The sequence below is a fragment of the Solanum lycopersicum genome, chromosome 10 (assembly GCF_036512215.1).
Source record: "Solanum lycopersicum chromosome 10, SLM_r2.1".
Lineage (NCBI taxonomy): Eukaryota > Viridiplantae > Streptophyta > Magnoliopsida > Solanales > Solanaceae > Solanum > Solanum lycopersicum.
The window spans coordinates 55531594-55539168 of NC_090809.1; the positions used below are offsets into that span (position 1 = coordinate 55531594).

General features: G+C 31.2%; 1 long non-coding RNA gene across 2 annotated transcripts; it reads left to right on the plus strand.

The window, feature by feature from the left end:
- Nucleotides 1-2158: 2158 nt before the first annotated feature.
- Nucleotides 2159-4508, plus strand: LOC109121316 (uncharacterized). 2 transcript variants are annotated; one of them, XR_002028716.3, is made up of 4 exons: nt 2159-2716; nt 2979-3031; nt 3474-3562; nt 4302-4508. It is a non-coding gene; the product is annotated as an uncharacterized lncRNA (long non-coding RNA). The 2 variants fall into 2 exon arrangements; XR_011212036.1 differs by having other exon boundaries at nt 2159-2707.
- Nucleotides 4509-7575: the final 3067 nt, after the last annotated feature.

Here is a 7575-nt window from a genome sequence, read left to right on the forward strand (position 1 = left end):
TGCTGCTCTCTTCATTCCCCTTGACGGCAAGTATGACGGACCGTCATAGGCACAACGGTCCGTGGAGAGTCTTCGTTTTAAAACACTTCAACTCTTAGAATCTGGGTACTGGGATCACTTCTCTGAACTTCACGACGAACCTGCAGGACGGACCGTCAGAGATACGACGGACCATCACAAGCTTCGTAATCCCACACTTGGTCAGACTTCCCCATCTTCCTTCAACAGCTGCACTACGCTGCCACCTACGGACCGTCACAAGCACGACGGATCGTCATAAGCTCAGTAGGTGGTCTCTTCTGCAGTTCTTTGCTCAAAATCTCCGCATTCAGCTTTAGATAGATTTCCTGCAAAACAAAGAGAAACTTATATAAAAATTAGCACAAAAAGGCTTTTGGACACACTAAACTTAAGAAAAAAGTAATAATACTACCGTGAAACCACGGTATATCACACAACTCATTAGAACTTGTAATTTAATTTTGTGTACTATCACATATTCCATGACACCATCCCTATGGTGAGCATATCCTTCAAGGAAGAAATTATATTATCATTGTCATGGTCAAAATTTTTACGAGCAAGACATGTTTCTTGTTTTACTTTTGTTGTACCATAGGTACGCAATAAATAACAAATTTGTATTGCCACACAATAATGATTACAACCCTTATAGGCAAGAACTTTTCTTTCTTTTGCCCTTTCGATAGTTCATAACAAACATATCATAATATTCATGACATATAAATGCAAACGACCATTGACCGTTCATGTCAAATAAAATTTATATATTTCTCTCATACCTCCCGTAGAGATGAGATGTGACATATATCATTTTTTTCTTCAAACCTTCCATAGAGGTGAGTTGCGCATATATCCAACCTATAATGATTTTATCACATCTTGACTCATTCTCTTATAGAATGGTCGAGCATTCACGATACTCATCACAAGTCACCTTCTCTTCAAGGAATGAACTAATCATTTATATCTACTTCATTAATTTGCTTTGTAAGCACATTGTCATGGTTTTAAAATTCATCATATTTTCATGACACACCTCGACATCACTTTGAAAGTTCAAGTGTACCATCACTTTATCTTTTTGTCTTTTGATGGAGGATTTATAAACTTGTCAAATTAATGGATTGATAATATTCACAAGTCCAATGACCTTTAATACCATTTTGATAATAAAAATTATCTTCGCATTTTGAAGGACTATTTGGAGAACTCATAATGTTCTTCCTTTTATAATTACCACAATGATGACTATTATAATTTCGTCCCTTCACATCCTTTTTTATATTGTTAGTCATTTGTCATCTTTCTGACTAATTATTTACTACTACCATCGGATTTCAAAGTTATCATATGTTGCTACAACATTCTGTTCAAGGAATGGAGCAAATTCAATAAGACGAATTTCAAGGCTTTTCATCAAAGCCTTAGTCATCATTCTATCATCACTATGGTGCATTGACTCAAACTCAATGTCTTATCCATATAAGGTGTGTTAGGCCAAATTATATGGGACTTGAACCCAATCCTTATCATCATGGTGAATCAAAACTCAAATTGATGTCTTACCCCCTTGGTGCGATATAACTTGAATTTATCGTCTTATCCTTAAATATTTTTCATTATGTGCATCTGGGACTTTAACCAGATGTCTTACCCTTTTAGTGCGATGAGACTTAAATCCATCCTCTTCCCTTCAATCAATGTCATATAAGTCAATACCGATGGAACTCAATCATGAGCCTTTAAATGAAATCAAGAATTATAGAAGCAAATTTAGTCAAAATAAGATTGAGAGTTTTCTCACCTCTAACAATTATAAATATTAATAAGTTTCTCATAACTAACACTTAGAGAATCAACATAAAAAATTACTTCTTTATCCTTCACTTCTTTTCTGAAACGAAGAACTGTTAGTATAATCATAAATCAATGTATAAAATTGTTAAAGTAAAACAAATCAATATGTTTTACATTTTCATATATCACATATATACTAAAATAAATTATTAGTATAAGAGGAATTTTTGAAAATATAAATATATAACAAGAAAAAATAAATACAACATGTTCCTGCTCACAAGTATTTCAGCTATGTTCCTACACCATTTTAGGTCTACGGCAACAGTAAATCTTGACAACGCTTATAAAGTGTTGCCTAAAATACTTTTGGGAACACTTTTAAAGTGTAGCCAATGATTTTGACTTTTAGCTACATTAATTTTAGCAACACTTCTAAAGTGTACTCTTTAATGGGATAAACTACACTTTATAAGTGTTGTTATAGTTGGCAACAACTATTTACATGAATGGCCACACTTCTAAAGTGTGTTATTTTTATAATTGAAAGTACAACACATTAAAAATGTGACCTTAGTGTTTTCACCAAAATTTTATATTCCCTCCAACATTTTAACATTAAAATTTCATCTCCCTCCCATTTTTATTTGCCCAAAAAAATAACACATTAAAGAAAAATTAAAAAGAATAAAACATTAAAGAAATAAAAAAAGGCCATGTTTCCTAAAACTTCAGCTGAAGCTTCCATTTTCAGCTGAAGAACCTGTCATCTTCGGTGGCTTCATCTTCATCATCGGTGGTCGTTCGGAGATCTCGATCTACTCGGAGTAAATTTTTTCAGTCCGCGTGTCTCGGATATCGTGATTCTGAAAATGAAGCAGCACAGGTTTATTTTGTATGTTTTTTGTTGCATTCTTCAGCTTTGATCAAAGCAGTTTGAGTTCTTCATCTTTTAGAAATTACTTGTTCTATTTTGTTGATCACCTTTGCTTTATTTAAAATTGTTTGATGAATGATTCTTGACATTCATGTTGAAAAGTCGGTTAAGGTTTTCAACCTTGAGTTATTGAACTAGTAAAGCCACAAATATTCTTTATTTGTAAATCTACATTTTCAGGACATAATGCTTCAATAATTTCCTACTTTCATTTGTACAGAAGTAGAGCCAGGACTCAACTTCCAGTTTCTGCAGCGCTCATCGCAGCAGTTGGTTAGTGATAACGTTTTTGATTCATAAACTTGTACTTCAACTAATTTAGTCGTTTTGGCCATAAGTATAGATAGTAACTCTATTTGCTGGAAATATGTCAAAACGCGACTGGGTCGACAGACCTCGCGATGGGACGTCGTGGTCACAACGATCCGTCGTGGACCTCGCAACGGGCCGTCGTAGTCATGAGAGGCCATCGGGTCATGACGGGCCGTGGTCATGACGGGCTGTCGTAGTCATCTGTCGTGGTCATGACGGGCCGTCGTGGACTCCGTCGTCCCATACTTGCAAGTTTCTTCTGCTACTTCTCTGATCTTCATGAAGAACATGCAGGACGGACCGTCATGGCTACGACGGTCCGTCACGCTTTCCGTTACAGCTGAAATTTTAAATTGATTAATTGTTAAATTTCTTGATTTTGTGTTCTTTCTTGATGGAACAGATTTGTTTACTAGAAGAATTGATATTCAAGCAGTTAACGTTGTTATCAATTCTGATTTTCCTAAGAACTCAGAAACGTATTTGCACAGGGTATGTATAACAGATCTTTGATCTTGCTTATTAACTTATATATTGTTTTTGCTATTTCGTCATCATTGCTAATTTATTGTTAGTGGCTTTGGTTTGAATTGAGCTAAGGTTTTGTTTCTCTTAAACACTATTCATCTTGCTTGTTTGGTATGGTTGAAGTGTAATTTTTCTATGTCAGATTTAGTTTCCTTGTTTGATCGTGTGGAACATATTAACTACACAAGGAAACTAATCTAATTTTCTTTAATTTTTGCTGCTGCTATAATCTACAATCTGGACTTGTCTCTCTATTTTCTTTCTTATTATATAGAATATCCATGTTATAACCATAACTTTTGACATCCTAGTAGAAGGCATGCTTCCATAACTACAAACAAATAAACAAATAATTATTAGGAGAATCTAATTGTTTGTGTCTCCTCGTTAATTCCTTTTTTCTTTAGTGTTCGTGTTAGTTTGCGTGCATCATGGTTATTGTATAACACCAAATATTTTATATTGTTTCTTATGAAGTTTGAACTCTAATGCAATTATTCATTGTTGTTGAACTCATTTGGAATTCTAGACACCTAAGGGAAGATCATCTACTTTGAACATCAAAAGACAAGTAGGCATCTACTTTGAACATCAAAAGATGCAATCTAGTTTTCTGTAATTGCTGGATTTCTTGTCTCTCTATATTGTTGCAATCTGAACTTCTTACCTCTTCTATATAACTGCCAATATCTTATTTGTGTAGGGAAATGGAGGTGATCAAATTTGAAGTGGATGATGAAGAGTTTTTGAACTATTGTAAAAGTTTAAATACATATTTGATTTATTATGTACACATTTAGAATATTGATGTATAAGTATGGGTATGTACACAACACATACTATCTTTTGGTTGTACATGAAATATTTCTCGAAGTTTATTTGAAATATATAGCTTCAATTTAATGATTAATTAGTTCATTTTGTGTTTTTGGTCACTTGTATGTATGTAAATATATTATAAATATTTGTGCTACATGTAGGCTTATAAATGTGGAAGTTACACTTTGTAAGTGTTGCTCTAGGTAGATAAAAAGTTACACTTTGAAAGTGTTGCAATAGATGACCAATAAAAGGCAACACTTTTTAAGTGTGACCAATAAATCTTAAAAGGCAACGCTTTTAAGTGTAGTCTAACAAAAAATAGGTGTTGCTAATGCACGTATTCAAAGCGTGCTCTTATGCCTATTTGGCTACGCTTTATAAGTGTAGCCAAAGATGGCAACATTTAAAAAGTGTTTCCTAATGTAAAAGGTTACGCTTCTTTTGGGCAGCCTCTAAAAAGTGCTGCTGAATGTCCAAAAGTGTAGCCTTTTATCAAAGGCCACACTTTTTGCTAGTTTAGGCTACACTTACGTGGTGTTGTTGTAGGCCGAAAATGGTGTAGTGAACACTTTTGCGAAGTGCTATAACCTTTAGAGCATACTCGTGCTGATAACTTGTTATACAATCAAGCTCATAAGCATATAATTATAAAGAGAAGAAGACAAGAGAAGTAGATAGAAGAAGAGGAAATTTCTTCTTATTCAAGTATATGTAAGTCTCATCTGTATATCATACAATAGTGAATGAACAACTCTATTGATATGTTGAGAAATCACTCCAAAAGTTAGCATATTAAGTATCATAATAAACAGATACATTCTTATCAAAAAAAAGGTTCATGAAACCTAGTGAATATGGATGATTGTTCATGTACTAACTTTATGGACTATCCACTCATTCAATGGATTTAAAATAATATTTAATTAATAAAAGAATTGTCTACAAAAATTGTGCCCCTTCGATTATTTTTTTTCTTTGTAAAATCTGTTCCCCGACTCCTTGATCTGCCAATTTCTCAAATGTGTGTGAACATGAAAAAAAATAGAAAAAAGAAAGTAATCTTGTTAGAGTAAAAAAGCTTAAGTTATATATGTAAATAATGTAATCAATATAAAAAAAAATCACAAAAATAAACTTATTTATCATTGGATTGATAAAGACAAAAAAAAAACTCAGAAACATTTGATTAAACAAATAAAGTATAAAATAATAAAATATAGGTAAGCCAGCAAGACTGTCTGATGGGCCTAGAGTCGTCAAAAGGGGCATAACTCATAGGGTCATATCAATTCAATTCGTTATTGGAGTTCGATTGTGATAGAATTTTGTAAGCTTATTTAAATGGGAAACTTTTTAAAATGTCAATACTTTAACATTTAATAGGAATCATTTTCAATACTTTTAATATTTAGTAAAAATGTCAAAAGTTTAGTTTATTATGCATCTTATTTAAGTTTTTAATTATTTAATTTAATTTAAAGAACGGAAAAGGGCCTAAAATAACCTCAAAGTATTGAAAATGGTATAAAATTACCCTTCATCCACCTATTGGCTCCAAAATACCCTTCCCACCCACCTATTGGGTCAAAAATACCCTTATCATCCACCTTTTGGTTCAAAATTGACCACTTATTTAACGGTTTTATATTTAAAGTGTTTAAATATTTTTTGAAATACGTGGCACTCAACTATTTGTTATTATTTAACTTATTAGTATAATTTATAAATCAATCCACTACCCACTCATTACTAATTAAACCCTTCTAAATTAATAAACTCGTCACATTATTACTGCAAGCTAGTGCCAATCGAGTGTTTTTAAAAATTTGAGGCGAAAATATCTATAGAAGTAAATTATCATACATTCAAGTGTCTAAATAAAAATCACCGATAAACTTAAAAGTCTAACTATGTTCATCTTAATTATTGTTACGTTTCAATTATGTGATGTTATTTTAAAAATAATATATTAAAGGTTTAAAAACAAATCATAAATATTTATAAAATCATATCTAAAAAAAGTGCGTGAATTAATCCGGGATGTATTACTTCTTTACCTTTAATCATAAATTTCTAATCAATTTTGAAAGAAAGTGTCCTTCTAAGTAAGCGGCTCAACCTAAATTTAATTGGGGCTTCGATTCGGACTCGAATAATTTTGGATGTCATTTTCATGAATCTATAATTTCATCGTATTTTAGTAGTGTTTATGACGATTTTGATATCATAATTGGATTATTAATTGGGTGAGGTTTAGTTAGTAATGAGTGGGTAGTGGGTTGGTTTATAAATTATATTAATAAATTAAAATCATTACCAATAGTTGAACGCCAAATATTTTAAAAAATATTTAAAGAGTTAAATTTTAATACAATTAAAAAAGTGATCAATTTTGAACCCAAAGGTGGATGACAAGGGTACTTTGGAGCCAATAGGTGGATGAAAAGGCATTTTGGAGCAAATAGGTGGATGAAAAGGACATTTTGGAGTCAATAGGTGGATGAAGGGTAATTTTGTACCATTTTGAACACTTTAAGGATATTTTAGGCCATTTTCCGTTTAAAGAATATAATTGTTAACTAACAAAAAGAAGAAATTTAGGGAAGAGAATTTTTTTAAAAAGTAACAATTGCTTAAAAATCTCATCAGTTACATAAATTCAAAAGTAAATACAAATTCAAAAAAAAAAAAACACAAAGAATTCATCCCACTTGTTTATCAAAATTCTAGTATCGTTTTTTATATTTTTATTGAAAATACTCATTTATGTTGAAATGAATTCGATTAAATTGCGTTTTTTAAATTTGTATTTTTAGAATATTGTATCAACATCAATAGATATTTTTTAATTATATATGCTTTTTTTTCTAGAATCATGTATCTTTCTTTAATTGTATTCATATGTAATGATTATATTTTATTGGAATACAATCCGTACAATTTTTGTACTCTAAATAAAAGAAAAATATATTTAGCAGTTATGTAATATAATTTTGATCAATATGATACAATTTTAGTTTCACTATGAAAGTAAAATACAAATTTTAATTTAAATGGTAAAGTGAACACATAAAATATAAAATTTATTGATATACAATTATGATGAAAACATAATAAAAAGAAATGCAGACTTGTTGTCATTAAAATTGAGACTA